This window comes from Epargyreus clarus, unplaced genomic scaffold (genome assembly GCF_041222505.1).
Source record: "Epargyreus clarus isolate Ecla_fem2 unplaced genomic scaffold, WU_Ecla_fem_2.2 ptg000008l, whole genome shotgun sequence".
Lineage (NCBI taxonomy): Eukaryota > Metazoa > Arthropoda > Insecta > Lepidoptera > Hesperiidae > Epargyreus > Epargyreus clarus.
The window spans coordinates 9238476-9258457 of NW_027332216.1; the positions used below are offsets into that span (position 1 = coordinate 9238476).

At 35.8% G+C, this 19982-nt stretch overlaps 1 protein-coding gene across 1 annotated transcript in view; it reads right to left on the reverse strand.

The window, feature by feature from the left end:
• Positions 1-8858, reverse strand: part of LOC140744380 (uncharacterized) — a 28682-nt gene extending 19824 nt beyond the window's left edge. The window contains exon 1 of the mRNA XM_073075948.1: positions 8632-8858. The gene's annotated coding sequence lies outside the window, so the exon portion shown is untranslated. The remainder of the gene's footprint in view (positions 1-8631) is intronic.
• Between the last annotated feature and the right edge of the window lie 11124 nt (positions 8859-19982).

Sequence of the window (19982 nt, forward strand, 5' to 3'; positions counted from 1 at the left end):
AATTGAACTGAAACTCGATAATATAAGCTTGTTGTCAATACATTTCTGTCCCACTGTTGTGTGTGAGTCTCCTGTTCGAGTGGCCTAGAGCACTGCGTTGGCTACGGGTGAATTAGAACTTGAGAAAAAAGATTTTTGATGTGTAACATCTATAGCCGCACGTAAAACCGATTTCTGGCGTGCCGACGCATGCCGTGGCGACGCGTCGCCACGCTATACGATGGTATATGTATACAGTCTATATGCAGTAGTGTGTACGGTGTGGCGACGCGTCGCCATGCGCAAAAATCGTAATATTTTATTTTATCATTATGACATATTTAGTTCCTATCACAATATGTTCTTTTCTGCATATTACTTTTACAAAATAATGTCGATGTTTCACATCTGCCAGGCGTCCCGTGACGGCTCACATTGTTTTTTTAAAATTCAAAATGATAATTAATATCCAATACCCACATAATCGGAAGTGATTAGGGCTTCAACCTTGAACTCATGATTGAGAAGCAGAGTTTCAAACTCCGCAATTTAATTTAATTCCTGTTCTCAATAAAATATAGTATAATGCCATCGTATACAAATATGTATCGTATTATATATATCGTATATAATATTATCGTATATTTATGATAATAATTATTGATTGTGAAATTAAGTCTCAAGTATAAACTTACTAGAATTGCTTCCTCAATGAGGCAAAAGAAAATCGTTCCGTTGGGGAATCACGGCGTGAGTTCCTTAAGATCGCGAATTGTTTAACACAATATCTGTCTGTTCTATATTTTATCATAAAAATTTATATACCTACCTGTATGTATTGATTTTTTATAATATAGAGGTAGCAGACAGACATGCAGTCCACTTGTAGGAAGTGGCTTCTGTAAACCCATGAACATTTATAATCCCAGATAAAATTAAATTCCTACCTGAGATCGGCCGCAAATGCTACCCCTGAGGACTAAGGGCTAAAGGTATGCCTCGAGAAACCTCGTCATGAAACCAGAACACGGGAGCGCTTAGCACTGCAATAATTAGGGAGATATAGATGTGGCGGTGGTGCCTTCCGAATCGAACCGCAAAGGGTTCTACCACTTTCAATATATATGTTTTGTTCTAGCTTTAAATAAACACTGTTGGACGTGTCGAAAAAAAGATTAATACTTTGCGTTTAAATGTTTATCTCGTTAAGATGAGAGCCTCGTATAAGGTCTTAACCTCGAGTGAAGGTCTCAGATCTAAATTTAAATCACTAATGTATCACTATTCGTCACAAAAATGTTACGTCAAAGACAAGGAAATAAGATGGATCGAACACAAAGAAGGATCTAATTTATTAGAGTAAGTAGGTTTTTAAGGATAAGGATCTAAACATTTTCTTGGGACAAAACGTTGGATCGAACTTTAGTTAAATATTTAATATTTCCTTTTTTTGGTTGATACAGTATTTGTTTACTTTTAATATATAGTAAATATTTATTAACAGGACAGCATCATAAAATAAATAATTGTCGAGAATGAAGTTGAAATAATTAAAAAATATAGATAAACTATTTATGGAAATTTATTTACTGTTATTGCAAATTTAAAAAGATAGCGTCTACTTTTACGTAAATAAAAATCAAGAAAAATCTTTAAACGACACTAAAGTTTTTGCTTTGAAATGTTACGGTAACACAATCAGTTTATTTTAATATTACTATTATAAAAACATGCTATAGAACTTTAATTTTAGTCACTTACAATAAATTCGACATGCATATTTATGTATTTACACTATATATCTACTAAATATTTCTCAATCATCGGATGTCTGAACATACAAGCAATAAAGGAAAACAGATTGTTCGATTTATCATTAATAGAAACCTGTATCCTCCAGTCATACAAATTTCAGTTTCTAATCTTTGGATACGGTTGATAAAATAACCTTTGTCTCCGTTCGGTTTGTGAGCCGTCCTTGTAGAGACAGTGTTCGTTAAATATTAACCAATCCTGAATTCCGATTTGGCATCTTGAATGTTTTATCTTCTGCAGATTAAAGGAACGGAAAGACAAACAGGAAGTCTTAGGAAATGTGCGCTTCATGGCAGCATCTTGGGAAATCTTTGTTTAAAATCACTTGGAGTTTTATGACGTCCTGTTGACGACGGACAATCCGCTTCAATGAAGAAATAAAAAGAAATTGTATGTCAATACAAGGTTGTTAAAAAGTTTCGTAGTCGACAAAAAATATGTGGTTATAGATAATTTACATTTTTTACATTATCAACCCCAAAATAGGGCTCAGTATGTGATGGATCCTATTTTACCTAAAACAAATGGGTAAATATTTAAGTATGGGTAGGTTTAGGTATTTACCTGGACTCAACACAGATGTCTTAAATTTATCATTCAGATCTATCTATCGTAGATCTGAACGATAGCCTGGCCGGAGGTCGAATTCGGAACCTTCAAATTGTTACGGGAACAGCTGCGCCAAAGGCATAATCAATATAGGATTCTAGTAGGTTTCGTATTTTTTTGCTCTAGTGTAGTGAATTCTTTCTAAAATCAGTCCGTACCATTATTCACGTCTTTTTCGTTTCGTTCATGAAACTAATTAAAGAAATGTTTTTCACAATTCTGCATTTAATTTAGTGACTCTTTTATAATAGCCGGAATACAGTCGCTAAAATTGTCTCTAGTAAAATGCAGCATTCATTGTTTTTAAAATTTCGTTTTATCGGTTTTATTAATAACATTCGTTTGTATAATATTTTGACGCCGTAGGTATTCCAATTTAGTTTGCAAGGGAGGCAATAGATACATCAGTATCGACCCCAGATAATTCTATTTGGTTGTATTATAGATTATGTCAACCGAAAGTTACTATTACTAGTTTGACTATAAGCTCATCTGCTTCACTATCACAAAAAAGCAATTGAAAAGGTTTATTTGACAGTTTATGCAAACGATTAAATACTAAACAAGAAAATCGCGACTTGCATCGAAAAACCCTTTTCACGATTTATTAAATTCTTTTTTATTTACGCGGTTGGTTGGTAGGTAATTGAAACATTAGGGGACGAGAGCGGCGTACAAAAAGTGAAGTGAGAAAGAAATTAAAAGATGAAAGCGACCGTAAACGAAGTGGTTACGACGAAAAAGAGTAAGAAATTATTTTAACTTAACCGAAGCGGTAACAAGTTTGAAAAGATTTTAACCGAGCGGTAGACTTGAAATGCCCGATGGCACTGTCAGGGGAAAATGGTTTATGGTTTATTCATTTAAAATTTGAAATTGAGCATTTTGTGAACGGTAAAATCCAATAATCCTAAGCGGTAGTTAATGCATATGTGGCCTTAGCTAGGACTCTCAGGTTTATTCATTTAAAATTTGAAATTGAGCATTTTGTGAACGGTAAAATCCAATAATCCTAAGCGGTAGTTAATGCATATGTGGCCTTAGCTAGGACTCTCATCCTATCTGGGGTTAACAGATGTCCTTGGGTTGCGGTTGTCTTAACCAACAGGCAGTTCATACGTTTGTTTGTTACTGTCATTTTATAAAAACAAAACAAGTCATGATAACCGACAGTTAATTGTGATAAAGGTCACAGATTCGAATCTTGGACTGGTTCAAATTTAAAACATAATCAATTCAAGTATTTTACACTTTTGTAAGTCGCTGTTATAAACACAATATGCACATAACTACTATACCAGTACAGAAAATCCCAATATGATGCTATAATATGTGTGAGAGTTTTTTTTATGATAACTAAACCACTATTACGTTTCACCCAATTTCTGTGATGATTTTTTTAAAAACTCTTGTTAATAAGCTTTACATTGGGCAGTATCTGATGAGAAGCTTCAACGTAGATAGAGCACGACTCATAACATAAGATCAACAAACACTATGCAGTTTCGATCAAACCTTGTATCAACATCGTATAATCCGAGTTTCAAGTGATATTTCTACTCAGTATCATAAAATGAAACATAAAAAGAAATTAATTATCACTTGCTTAAACGGTGAAGGAAAGCATCGTGAAGACCTGCATGCCTGAAAAATCTTAAAAAAAGTATGTGAAGTTTACCACTACGCACTTGGCCAGCACGGTGGACTATGGCCTAATGCTTCTTATTTTATGAGGAGACCCGTGCCCAGCAGTGGGACAATATTGGGTTTATGATGATCATAAAATAACAGTGGAAACGGTAAAATATTACAATTGACGAGATGATATACACCACCACATATAGATACTATATCATCATGTACTATGTAACAGTGGTTCAAAGTGCTGCTACTTTCTGCTTTGAAAGGCATAATAAGGAACTTCAATAGACACATGATTTCTTATGCTTTACATTTGTCTAAATTTATTAGTATCCATGATAATCTTGAATTCGGGGAGTTACGACCGTCCCGTATATGTTGTATAGGTCCGAGGTTATCAATGCTAGTAAATTTATCTAAGAGGTTACAATCTTAGTTCTCAATAATGGCAATGTATCTGTGATTGACTTCTAGAAGAACTAGTTCTCTATGTGTTAGAGATATCCATGGACGGCAGTGACCACTCAGCATCAGGTGAACTGCAAGCTCGTTGCTACTCCAATCGTAAAATATAGTTTATTTTTTACCTGGATTTGGTTACACTGATAGCGCACATTGCATGCTGCATTACATCAAGCATTGCTTGATTACTTCTTCGTTATATGCACTTGTGTAACACAAAAAACACTATGTTATAATCATTACTTTCCTGTCCCATTCGCAATTAATTTCGGGTCGCAATATGTTTTCCCGTTCTATTCCGTCCTATTAGCCGTCATCTCGACTCCCTTACACATATCATTTTTCACGCGGTCCAATCATCTTTTTAGCCTTCTGTCTGTTCCCACATATCACTATTTGACACATTCTTTTCCTCGTGACACGTCCAAACTATGACAAACGGTGTCTCTTACGGAAATGGAAGCCGTTCAAACCTAACCATAGATATGCCTTTCTCAAATATAACTCGTCATAGTGATTTTTTTCGTCAGGTAATTTCACAAGGCCTTCCAATTGACATAAATAATTTCATTGAATTAATTTGGCCTCCAACGCTTAAACTTTAGGTTTAGGTTTGTCTTAGACAAGCCTCGCATCCGTAAGTTGTGAAGGCACGGCATTATACATTCATAATAACGATTATGATGACAATAAATGTGTTCGAGGAAAAAACAATCTATCTTTCCGCTCTACTTTTTCTTTGCAGATGCTTCGCTCTATTTAGTTATTCAGTTCTATAGAAATAGAGATAGCGGTGAATTGGTTATAGGATAATATGCGAAATCTATGTATAAGAGCGAAATGGTACGACTAATCATCACAGAGTCTCTACCACTGAAGCTACAACTATGAAATTTAGATAACAGGTTTTTTTATGTAAGTAGACACTTATATTATGTACAATTTTTCGTTATTTTACCGCTAAGGGTAAATAAGGATTGAAAATTTGTGTAGATCTGCCGATTTCAAACACTCTTTATCAACTTTATTACACACACTTTATTAATATCAATAATTAGCTTTCTAGTTGGATATATATGTAATAAAACACCTGTTTCCGCCTTATTGAATCACCTCCTGAATGGGCGAAATAAGGAATAAAAGTCTGTTTCAAAAACCGGCATTTTTTATAGTTTTACGTCAGTACGAAGTTGCGGACAAAACCTAGTGTAATATAATATGCACTGCTGTTAGTTGCACTACAGTAATGCGGAAAGTTTGATAATAAAGACTAATACTACAACTAATGTTTCAATTTAGATATTTTTAGAGCTAACGCATTTTCGGTTTCAAATAAAACACAAATTCTATTGCAACTCAAATACAGAATAAATAATGGGCCGACATTGTGTAAAACCAATATAAATAAATAAATATTTACTTCACGGTTACAATAATAATTTGCTTAATTGCATTTTTGTAACAAACAGTTTAATCAAACAATATAGATGACTGGATATTCCTGACCCATTTTAAAATAACGTTTGTCTTGTTACATTCTGTAAAGGCTTGCGTGCTTTATTTTTTCAGTGTAAATTACAATAGGGCTGCTGTACAACTCAAAAGCGACATGGCCTAAGGCGTTGTAGGATGGAGCGCGAGGTAGAATAAACAAGCCATAACGAACCTACTCCATGTATACACAATGTTGTACAATTTAATACTTATTCTTTAAATTAATTATACTAAAACGCCTATATTGTCTTCATCTCATTACTGTTTTCCTGTACCCTTAGTATGACTTTTGACGTTTTTACAAAAATGACTGTTTTTGTATTTGTTTACGTATTTGCTCTTACATTTCCATTCAGCGCCCTTAGCGGACTGTATTAGAACTGATTGGAAATATTTGGGAAATACGTAAGCAAATACAAAAACAGTCGTTTTTGTAAAAGTATAAAAACTCATACTAAGGGTACTGGGGTATTACGACTATTTCAAAATGAGGTCGTCATCCCATTATTGTACTGGGCACGACTTTCTCAAAATGAGAAGGATTACGATGAATGAAAATTGGTACATTTCACACACTTTTAAGAACTATTTCTAGGGAACTCTCAGTTTCAAGATGTTTTTCTTCAAGAGGTAATAAATAATGGTAGGCACATGGCACTAAAAATCAGGGTTGCGTGCCTGGATTCGAACCTCGGATCCCTCTATTCAGAGGCCAAGTTTCAAACGCTATCCCGCCTTATAAATGCCTTTATAGCTGCATTAATTTGAACTGAATACAAACATTATGTTTCAATAATAATGAAATAAATTTTTATGTTCAAAATCGTAAAATAAAGTTTACATCATTTTACAGCGAAAGCTTTTTAAAGTAATTGGGCCATAAAACTCAGTGTGTTTTAATATTCAACTTTCGTGAAATATCATAAATATATCATGTAAATGACTTATGAACACCTATTAAAGAGACAAAGTAGCTATAGGAATGAAAATGACATTGAACTTTCCTTTGATTAATTGGTATTCCACATAATTAATGGTTTCTGTATCGACAAGAACTTCGATTATCTACTTGTGATATGAAATTGTTAGAGTATTTTAATATTTTAGAGCAGTATTTTAGTGACAAATTCAAATTTATGTATTTTATATCGTGAGTGCAAAGCCCTGACATAGAATTCGTTCTCATTAATAAATATGTGTATGTACTTTATAATAGTGTAAAACCCTAGGGTCAAGACATAGGCATCGAATAAATGAAGGCATGTCAAAGACAGACATACATACGTTAATCTATATATACATATATACGCTAGAAAAATATAACTAATCGCAGTCGGTAAAAATGATATAAAACATTAATGTATGGTACAAAAGTTTTTGTACCTACATTCAGGTTACAAAATAGAACTAAAAATCGAGGTTTTCGATAAAATGTAACCAGGATAGAATTAAAGTAAAGGCGCATATACATTCTTACATTATTGGCAAAGTATTGTACCTACGGCATTACCGGCAAGCTACTCAAAAATTCTCACGGCTCTCCAATACCGCCTACAGTTGAGTGCCTAATGGGCCGTAAATATCTACAATTTTTCGCACGTAATTGTTGTATTTTTATATAAACGGGTAAAAGAACAGTACATTACATAATACGTAACGGGTAAAATAATAGTACATTTATTACCAACTCCCAGGTATAAGAGCCCTGTATGAGGTCGCTTACACATGTATTGCTATCCATTAGGAATAAGTTTTTTGATTAATCCAGGTTGTGCAGATTAGTGCAGTAGTACCGCGAAAAATACAGTCAATACAACTTTAATCGTACCGATAGGTCCATATCATTTCGAAATATACAAGAGTAAAAGCAAAATAAAGATATTCATACTCAAAGCACTTGAACAATGAGGATTAGCTACAAGACTGAACATTTCACACGAGCCCTAAAAAATAAGTTAGAATGTCTCTTATAAGTGCGTATCTCTTATCACATCCTTAAAACCAGAAAAAAAGCATTAAACACTGTTCTTAGTAGGCAAAAATAAGCGTACCAGTGTTACCAACAAAGCCAAACTAAAAAGAGTTCTACCTTTACAAAAATAAGGAAAGCGAATACTTTAAAATTCCATTTTCCACGTACAAATTTACCGCCCCATTTGATTTCCACTAAAGTCCGTCCTCGACAGGCGATCCTACCAATGAAATATCGCACCGATATGTAAAACTATTGAAAATTCGCCAACTATTAGAAAGCTACACGAATATTTCATGGCAATAAATATTACCATTAGGAATATGATTAATGAAGTGGAAAAAACCGGTGCCATGTAAATTGGTCAATTAGACCGTTCTGATCAGATAAAGTGTACTTTCAAATTAGTTTCAAGGTTTTTTCGGTTGGTAATTTATCGCTTGAAATGTTGCGTATATTTTAACCCTAGGCCTAAACTAATAGGCTTCCTTATAATGACCGCTTTAATATTTAAAAAAAATGAACATGAACAAATATAATTATTTAAATATAGAAATTTTCAGCTAAGGTCTTCAGTTAAGGTCAAATGAATATTTACAGTTAATAAAAAATATAAATATCATTACATAAAATTTAAGTGTTTGTTAAAAAGTACTCACGAATAGTTCTCAGTTAAAATCACATCTCATAATCACTTGCCGTTGAAATTCAAAGTTTTGCAACAGTTACAAACTTGTGAATGGAACAATATTTGGAGAAACTTCATTAGTCACTGGCTAGCGTTTCCTGCACTGGGGGTTGCAACCGAGAGATCATTTCAAAGTTAACCGCAAACCGCCGGTGATGGCGTATGGCACGGAACGTCGATCAACACGACCTCACTCCACAGCAGTCGGGTTCTAACTGAAGCTTCAACCTCCCTGAAGGCCGGTGGGCGGGCGGCCGCACCGCGCTTTCAAGCTTACACCTTTTAGTTACCTGGGCGGACTTCTCTTAATGTTCTTGAAACAACTAATAAGATTACTTTGTAAACTTTTTATGAAATATGATGGTAAATCGTAACACTTTTGCAATAAATCACTGAAATTGAACGTTTTAGTAAACAAACTTGCGAACTGTGTTTAGGTTGATTTTATTTTTAGTTGATATAATAGACAAAAAGGAAATGATGTATTATAGTTATAATTATATTTTTGCTATGTACGTAAATTATAAATATTATTAAATCCTTGGCTGTTATAAATTGACTATAATTAATATTAATAGGTTACTTAATAATAATATAGACCTGCTAACAAATATGGCAATTATGAGTAAGTTCGAACTCATATAGGGTAAGTAGAAACAAATCTATATATTCTTATAGTGTTTTAACCTATTGCTGTCCCCTACTGGACATCCGTTTCTTGTTACAGTGAAATGTTTTCAAAGGGCACTCAAAAATAGAAAAGAAAGATATAAAGGAAAAACCGACAGAAATAGCATGGCTTACAATAATATGTTGTAAGGAAAGTTATTTTATATAAGGGATGTTACTTATCTTAGATGAAAGTGTATCAGCAGTTTGACCCCGAACTAAACGAGGGGTACCTTTCTGTTCTAGTGTCTTTAACTGTAGTTAAGTTATGTTTAACAAAATGCTTGAAAGTTGTATTAATTATACTTTACTGTACTAGAATTATTATGATATTTGTATATTTTTTATATTAGATCTTTTAGTTATTATAATAAGCCGACATATTTTAAGCGTCACGAATTGTTAAAGTGATGATTTCTAAAAAAAAAAATCTCAGGGGATGCAAAAGTCAAATCATTCCAGAGGCTCAAAATTCAAAATATACGGGGCGTTCATGACCCCACGGCACACTATTATATTAAAAGCCATTTTTAATAATTTAAGTATAATTATTACTCTAACAATAATAATCAACGTGGATTATGTTACAGTTTAAAATAATGGGTAATTACTAGATGGTCTGACACCAATATTTCTCGCGTTACACAAAGTAGGTAATATTTAATACTATAATTGCATGTTTTTATTAGCACTCATCACTTTTTATAATATAGGAGTAGCAGACGAGCATGCTGTCCACCTGATGGTAAGTGGGTACTGCCGCCCATGGACATCTGTAATACATCCCAGATAGGATTAGATATTCCTACATGAGGTCGGCCACAGATGCGCCGCTACCCCTGAGGACTAAGCTGGAACGCCTCGCAAATGTCTGTCTACCTTACCACACCCTTCAAACCGGAACACAGCAGCGCCTAACACTGCTGTTATTAGGTAGAAATGGGTGTGGCGGTGGTGCCGCCGTCGTCGAACCGCAAAGGGTTCTACCACCTTCATTAGTATTTTATCGGCTGGGCAAATATGTTTGTTTTAGCATCGGTGATTTGGGTTTTACCGATTGCATTGATGAGGCATGGGGTTTTGATGAATATATGCGTTCATGCTAGCCGTGCCAAATCATGTCAGTGATGCAAAATTCTGAATTAACCCAGGGTGTTCATGACCCCACGGCGCAAATATAAGATTAAAAGCGATTTTATACGAAGTATAATTATGACTCTAATAGCACAATAATCAACGTGGATTATGTTACAGTTTAAAATAATGGGTAATTACTAGGTGGTCTGGCAAGCGATAATACTCGCGTTACACAAAGTCATATTTAATACTATAATTGCGTGTTTTGATAAACAATCATCGCTTTAGAAGCAAGACAGTATTTTACCGGCCAAGCAAACATGTTTGTTTTAGCATCGGCGATTTGCGTTTTACTGATTGCATCGATTTTACATTGTTTTGATGACTAGATGCGTTCGAACGTATGAAATTCGTAATTGAGCGGGTTTTTTTAAAAACGCTTAGTAGTGTAACAATAAATAATTGAAACTCTGATTTGATTGATTGATTGATTTGATTGATTGATCTGATTGATTTTAAATTTGTAAATAATTTCTTTTGTTGTAGTTTTTAGTTTAACTCTGAATAAAATATTTATCATCTTATGCAATATCATATAATAAAAGGTAAACTCCTTTTCCCTTTGTTATGTAAGTAAGTTGTTACAAACATTGTAATTCAATATTTAATTCAAAAATAATTTTAGATAAGATTTAAATATATCATAGAATATACATATAAAAACTGACTAGCAACCTTGTTGATAAGACGAACCCTGCGAACAAGAAGCTAGTAATTGATGTTACGCTATTTCTGTATATCGATAAAAAATTACCATTTGATTTTAGTACCAAATACAGAAACGTTGATTCTCAAACCATTCACGATCTAACTTTAAAAAGACGCAAACAATTTAAAAAGATATCAAAGCATCCTCGCTACACAGTAGATAGTATCACGCGGTAATTATGCAAACAAGGTAGCGAGGTGTACGGTGCTAATGTGCGGAACACTTGCGTTAAGTTCAACGCGTACGTTGTTCCTACTCATTGTTTTAGACACAGGTGATTTACTTAGATATTTTTCTGAAAAAATAATCCGTTAATATTCGAATTTTAATTATTTTAAAAGTATGAACTTGCACGTGCGTATCTAAGTACGAAGGGAAGTTTTTTAAAATAAGTATTTTTTTCACTGAAACCGCCATACCGCCAAACCGCGATACAACCAAGAATACTATTTCCACATTATACACTTTTGAACTAGTGAAGCAGTACCATGTTTCGGCTTGTTGGTTGTGGTAAAGCAGATATAGTCACATGAGGCCTTCTAAGTTAGCCCTCAGGGATGCTATCACTAAAGACGCTCTGTGATCGCCTCTAGATAGGACGCTAGTCCTATTTGTGCTTCGTTACACATGTGCTCAGGATGCATGACCAATTAACATAACAGAAACATACTCGTATGAACAAGATAGATCTACGTTTGTATGGATCACATATAAAAACACAAAAGTAGGTGTGTTAGCAACAATATAAATATATCGACTTATAAAGTATGTTAAAAAAACAATGTGAGCCGTCACGGGACGCCTGGCAGATGTGAAACATCGACATTATTTTGTAAAAGTAATATGCAGAAAAGAACATATTGTGATAGGAACTAAATATGTCATAATGATAAAATAAAATATTACGATTTTTGCGCATGGCGACGCGTCGCCACACCGTACACACTACTGCATATAGACTGTATATATATACAATCGTATAGCGTGGCGCCACGGCATGCGTCGCCACGCCAGAAATCGGTTTTACGTGCGGCTATAGATGTTTCACATCAAAAGTTTTATGGATATTTATTGATGTGGATTTGTGATAGAGGTTATTTTCCATACAATCTGCATTAGAGGAGTACCCAAGTATCCAGCATTGCGATATAAAACAATGTTAAAGCCATACATATATAGAACGAAATACTTTTAGTTACCAGGCGCGTATAACCACAATGTAATCTTAACGCGGTGAACGACTGCGCGCTCTTGGCGCTGACTCAAACCTTTATGTTTCGAGGTAAATAACTAAACCACAGCTCTGTATATGGGGTTACGTGTGCTTTCTTTAAATGTGGTTTTCATTTTGCGGCATTCCTTCGTTGTATGTATGATGTGTGTATCAATATTTTTATTCTTGTAATGAAGACGCTCTTAAGGTTAGATATTTCATTACCAAAATAATATATGATTATAGTCTTTTAGTTGTCAATTTAATATAAAAATATTTACTAACAATCGCAAAACAATTGTAGGACTTTTCTCTGTGTTTTTCCCACGAATAACTTAATGAATTACTACAATTAATTGAATATTTTTTTAAACTGGCGGTATATAAAATTGAATTCTCTATCGATCTCGATATCGATTATTATTAAAACAATAAAAAAAGCATTATAATAAGCTCGTTATAAGTCTACTGCGAAGTATGCCCAAAGTACTAGGGTACAAAGTACTAGGTACTAGGGGCGCATAAGCCTAAAAGAATTCGCGTTCGCAACACCGTGAAACACTGACGACTGCGGGCTCTTGGCGCGGGTTCAAGTTATGTCTCACGCTTATAACTACGCCACATACCGCACTACTCGCCTTTGCAATTATGTGTGCTTTATTTGAAGGTGCCTCGCGACTTGCCAGACCTTCAGTAATTATCGCTGAATTCTAACTAGGAATGCTGTGGACGTATCACGTACTAATGAGCTTACGTTGTAATGAAGGTCGGTGAAAGCTTTAAGAATAAAGTACTCTTAGGGGAAATGCTCTTACAAGATGCGTATATTTCTTTGTGTAAGTTCCTCGTGTATTATGTCTGCCGTTATTACAGAGATATTTTTTGATTCGAAGAAGCAAATGAATGAAGTGCATTTGATGGACAGTGGCCACTACTGTCCATGTTATATGGCATCAACTCCAGACAGAATAAAAAGTTTTTTTTTTATATAACACAGGAGTAGCAGACAAGCATACAGTCTACCTGATGGTAAGTGGCTACTGCCGCCCATGGACATCTGTAATCAACCCCAGATAGGATTAAATATTCGCACAGATGCGCCGCTACCCCTGATGACTAAGCTGGATCGCCTCGGAAAAGTCTGTCTCCCTTACCACACCCTTCAAACCGGAACACAGCAGCGCCTAACACTGCTGTTATTAGGTGGAAATAGGTGTGGCGGTGGTGCCGCCGGAGTCGAACCACAAAGGGTTCTACCACTTCAAAATTTATGTTAAGTTATGTTTTAGGTCGGACACTAATGCGTTGCTACCTTTAAGGACTAAGTTGGAACGCCTCATTTAAGTGTGTTTTACGACATACTTGAAGCCATAAGACGCTTAATACTGCTGTAAGACAGAAATAATTGCCATGGTTTCTCCATAGTCGAACCAAGAGGATTTTACCACCTTCTAATATCATAAGTTAATACTAAATTCCTTATTTCACCTTCTTTCAGACTATTTCATTAGCAACTTTCCTAATGCTGACAAGAAAAATACCCACAAAAGTTGAGAAAATATAAACCTATTGTCGTAATACCACTTTACAAAACAAGAATCTTGAAAAATCTTTCTTAACTTTCGTTCATTTTGTTACGCGAAGATATTTTAATTTACCCGCGAAACGTTAAGGCTTTACACTGGAAATATAATAGCATTTTTTTAAGTCTGTGATTATTTTGTGTCACTGAATCATTTTTATGTTTGATGTACATATTGTGAGTAAAGTTAGTATGACTTTTCTGATTCGAAGTTTTTACCCAGCGGGTGATAAGTGCTCTCGTTTATATTTATTTTTATTTCCATTAGTAGACTGTAATGTGCAGTTTTTAAAGAGAATATGAGGGAAAGCTCTGCATATAGACACAAAGAAGTTATGATGCAATATAAAGTACATATTGCTTTATAAATTATGTGATACGACATTATTATTAATAAATTGAATCTATTGTATTTTAATTCACATTTCGTTCATTATAACGTTTCTTTATTATCATTGCATGCCGATTAAGGCCAAAAATATATATAATGCAGATAAATGTTAAAAATATAACCTGTGAACGGTATTTGATGAAATAAATAAATAAATCTGAGAACGTTCAGACTGTTATTTTCTCAGTCAAGCTTGAAATACCGAATTGCCATCGGCAGTAAGGAACTTGTACTATTGTGTTTATACAATTTATAGTTTTAGCGAAGATATAATCAAACGTATATTTCATACGTAAAAAGGTACGTATATATAGGCCAAGTCATCGTTGCTATGAATATATGGAAGTAAGAAATATATTTACATTTAATAATAGTTATGTTTAGTAATAGCATAGTACATTTTTGTAAACTTTCTCATGTAAGTGAATGTCATTAATTCTCAATGAGAAATAAATATCTAAACCCAAACCCATTTCTTGTTGCATGCGACCTATTTTTTAAGCATTTCATTTGAAAGAATTACTAATTCAATATATTTTATTCAAATGATAAAGCTGTTCTGAAGTCGTTGGATCGTAGCTGGAACAAGTCGGTAATACTTTTTCCTTTACAGTAATTACTTTGTCTACGTTGCAAAATCTAGAACAGTAATAAAACCGGCTTGTTACTTCCAAATTTGTGTAGTAACAATTTATTATGAAACGACCAATTTATTATCATTATAATCTACATTACTGTTTGGCTACGAAATTGTTAGTGCAATTATATACTTCATTAGTATAACATTAATAATGAAATGATAAGTATAATATAGTAAAATTACCAAATGAGTGTACAATCTATCTCCGTATGATGTTAAGTGGTCAATGCCCTCCATGGATCTGAAAGTCATATGAAAGTCAGTCTAAAGTCTTCCACTGAAAAAACCAAGTGATACTTGCCTGGTCGTTCACTGGTTTTTACCACATACTTGGCAGATCGGTATGCCATTGTACAATTATTACAAGCCCATGTTTAGGCCATATTAGGTTTAGGTATTTGAAGGTGGTAGAACCCTTTGTGGTTCGACTCCGGCGGCACCACCGCCACACCTATTTCTACCTAATAACAGCAGTGTTAGGCGCTGCTGTGTTCCGGTTTGAAGGGTGTGGTAAGGGAGATAGACTTTTCCGAGGCGTTCCAGCTTAGTCCTCAGGGGTAGCGGCGCATCTGTGGCCGACCTCAAGTAGAAATATCTAATCCTATCTGGGGTTGATTACAGATGTCCATGGGCGGCAGTAGCTACTTACCATCAGGTGGACTGCATGTTCGTCTGCTACTCTCATATTATAAAAAAAGGTCCATACCCTAGTTGATAGTAACCATTGATCCTCACAACCTGTGCGTTCCTCTCGAGCCCTGAACCATGATAATGTCAGCAACATCGTTCCTGAAATAACGCAGTGACTCTGCTATATTTGAAGTGTCTCGCTCCTTGAATAATTTATAAGTCTAGCTCCTCTCTGAGTGCACTGCATTTCCGGAGCAAAGATAGCATGAACCGGAATTCGTTCTTAAGGTAACGGATGATATTAACTAACAATGGATGCACATTTTATATAAAGCGAATAAGACAAAGTTTATAGAGGCACGTTTATTTACTTTGTATTGTGTTGTACGTGAATAGTGCTGTATCTAGAATATGGTTCTGGTATTTCCATTGTATGTGTAGAGATAGTTCAATTATAGATAATAATTATTTCTTTTACTGTAATAAAAAGTATATTTATTGTTTATATTTGTGTTAAATAAAAAAACGCTGTGTCGTGGGTGCTATGGACACACGCAGAGACAAATACACTAACACCCAGACTCAGAAACAGATATCTAAATTCATTATTTAGAAATCTGTTTGGCCGGGGATTGAACCCCGGACCCTCAGCGTGTGAGACCGGCAAGGTGACCGCTCCGCCACGCAGGTACTCAATATAAAACAGTTTGGTTACAAAAGCTAACGTGTTATTTATGGAACCCTTTTTTAGTTTTATTGTTTTAAATTTAGCTTCCGTAATTAATTTGATGTAAGTAGATTTATATGACGAATCGCATAAATTTAAAAAATCAAAATGTTATATTTATTTTATTTTTGGGCGCGTATACACACAAAATCAAGGTTAAACGCAAGTGACAAAAGTTTTATAAAGAGATGTGTGTGCGTGTAGCGAAATAATTAACAGTTCGCGTGACGGCGATAATTACTACTTTCCATATAAATTTCGTAGAGAACACGCAACTATGAGCTTATCATAATTGTTCAATTATATCATTTCATACATTGGATATCAGTATAGAAGCCATCAGCTGTCCATTCGTGTAACAATTAAATTCGTATTAAAATAATTATCATCTAAATGACATCGACTATAATTATGTTATTATCGTAGCCTTTTTATTTTATTTTGTTACGAGGGGGAAACCTTCAAAAGGCACCCTGTGCCGTGGGAGCGGCACGGGGCCATGTGGGATTCTTACCGCATCAAAACCCCCCCGGTGGCCGTCCTCTGCGCTGCGTAGAGGACTCCGGGATCTCCAGAGGAACGCAACCGGAGTCCTCTTAGCGCGTTGCCCCATCGGGCTCCTCCCAGGTGAGCGTGACGCTCGCCACACCGTCTGGTGTGCACAACGGTATGCGACCACACATACCGCCGTCCTTCCCGGGGTCGCTGTCCGGGCGGTTCGAGCTCCCACTCTTACGACCCGCAACCCCGGAAGCCCCTTTTAGTCGCCTCTTACGACAGGCAGGAGATACCGTAGCCCTATTCTGGTCCCGGAACTACAGGGACTATTATCGTAGCCTAGTGTCTAGATACTGCGGTCGTACTACGCCGTAGCGACAAGGTTGTAGCCACTCTACGGCGTAGACAGCGTAATATTCTATTTCAGGGGTTCCCAATCTTTTGTAACCCGCGGCGCAGTTACAAGTTTAATATTCTTTCACGGCGCCCTGTGCCCTGTTCTAGCTAACTATTTGAAGAAGACAGTCGAAAGAAATAGGTAACTACAATAATAGTAGTTACCTTAGGTTGATCGAAACTAATTTAAAACACCACAATATGAAATTGTACAATACGTTATTATAAAATAATTTAAACGGAAAACAACAAGAAAGACTTGAGGGTGATAAATAAAATACGATATTTATTCAGTCAAGTCAATGTGAAGGGTGAGCTAAGTGATCTCCGCACAGTTTTTCAAAGCGGGGAATATCACTTGACACTGCTACTCTAATTTCTTGCTCCACATTGATCCTTAGCGATATTTGTTCTTTATCACTGCTACACCTGAAAACCCAGCTTCACATAGATATGATATTGCAAACGGAATGAAATTTTTTAATGCTTTGGATGTTAAATTTGGATATTCATTTTGAATCGATGACCAAAACGCCAAATATTTTTGGTGTCCAATGATTAGAGGATCGACTCACGGCGCCCCTCTTTACTTTCTACGGCGCACCAGGGCGCCGCGGCGCACACTTTGGGAACCCCTGTTCTATTTGATAACATTTTTAAATGTCTATATGGAATAATACTAAAATTTAAAAATAATATTATCTTTGGGCTCGTAAATGATTAAAGCATAATAATGAAAGAATTTTATGATCATATTATAAATTATTTTGAAAATATATTGTAGCCTAGTATCTGAATAAAAATTACGACTACGGTATAATCACTTTTCGTGGTGCTTAAAAAATACAGTACGAGTACAAGTTCAAATGGGTGGTAAAGGTTTCTTACACGTGCACTGATTTCACGAGCCCGGTGCTCACTTGGCCGTTTCCGTGCTTCTAAAAACATGAATACGTGTTTTCAACCTCAATTCCGCGGAAAGGTTTTTGACGTTCTACCGCTTCTATTTAAGGAATCGTACGTATTTTTTCATAAACAGTAATTTTAATTATAAAAGGCCGCTCATTACGTATTCACAGAGGGCTGTAGGCTAGGCGGTCTAAGTGCCGACGGAGACCTGCGGTTTATTTACCTAAAAGCGGGTTTACGGTTCGGCTCGCGACACTCCGCTTCACTATTTAAGGCATAGCACGCACTGCGGTTAAATGCGAGCAAAATAGAATCTGAAAACGCAAAAACGCATACGAACACGCACTGCGCCTGGCTTTTGGCTTAATTTTAATTCAGTGCCATCATGGATTTCTGGCGAGCTTGTGTTGTGTCAGTTTTATCACTCGTCCATCGAGCCAGAAATGAAAACCGAATGCGGTTAAACGCAATGCGTGCGCCACCATACTATGGGACACAAAAAAATGCGCTTGATACGCCGCGATCGGAGTGTGACAATTTAATTTTTTTAAATCAGTCACAAACAACGTCACTAGTGCGTGCACTTGTATAGAAAGCAATGTTACATTTTTTGCGGTTTCAGACATGCGGTTAAACGCATGCGTTTAAATGTAGTGCGTGCTAAGCCTTAGGGCTCGTACACAAAACTGTGATGCGACGCTATGCGAATTCGCAACGCGACACGATTTCGTGCGGCAAGGCGTCTCAGTAGGACTACCATGAGTTTACAAAAGTATTACTCGCTAGCGACTGCGTAAAATAAATGTATGAAAAATTGTACAGCGCCTCTGGTGGTTACTCGTAGAACTAAAATCCGTAGTGACGTAACTCGATACGTAAAAAACCTATCGAAATCAAATCGCTAGCGAATGTCATTATGATCTATTGCCATACAAATTCGGTCCCATGAGTCATTAATTTGACAGACGTTGTCAAGAAATACCGTAACGATAGTAGTTATGTTATTCACTCGCAAAATGACAATAGTTTTCTATTTACCATTTCTATAGTGGCGTTTCTATGCCAACTCATGGTAATGCTACTCTGATTCCTTCGACGACTGTCAACCGTACTGAACGTATTTTAAGAAGTGTGCACTTTTGATATTGCTTAGGAGATACAGGAAAGAATAACAAAGAAGACTCTGGGTTTATCCAATTATCATATATCATTTATTTTATGTTTGGATTTCCAAAAAACAGGGCGCTCCTCAATCAGTAATATAAAAAAATCAACGTAGCACTCTGTCATTTTTTTACATTAAAGTATACGTCTTCCTACCCAATAATATAGGTCTGTGTCTTCCCCGCTGTCTCAGAGCGAACAAATAATAGCGTGAACAAGTGTGACGAAACGAATGCGATGCGAATTAATTTACAAGTTCTTGCGATACGTCGAGGGAGCTCGCAGATTTTTACGTTGCGACGTCGCATCGCAGTTTTGTGTACGAGTCCTTTTTTTTGTTTACGAAGGGGAAACCTCAAAAGGTACCCGGTGTAGTGGGAACGACGCAGGGTTATATGGGATTCTTACCGCACTAAAACCCCCCGATGGCCATCCTCGACGCTGCGTACGTACGTACGTTCGTGTGTACGAGCCCTAAAAGCGGGTTTACGGTTCGGCTCGCGACTCTCCGGCTCACTATTTAAGTCGGGCTGGGATTCAAATAGTTCACGCTCCGTGAATATTATTTTTCATTACCCTTTTTGATATTCATTGCGACTTCCGAAAAATCTACTGGGATAATATTACGCTTGAAATTTATGTACATATATAAGTTGT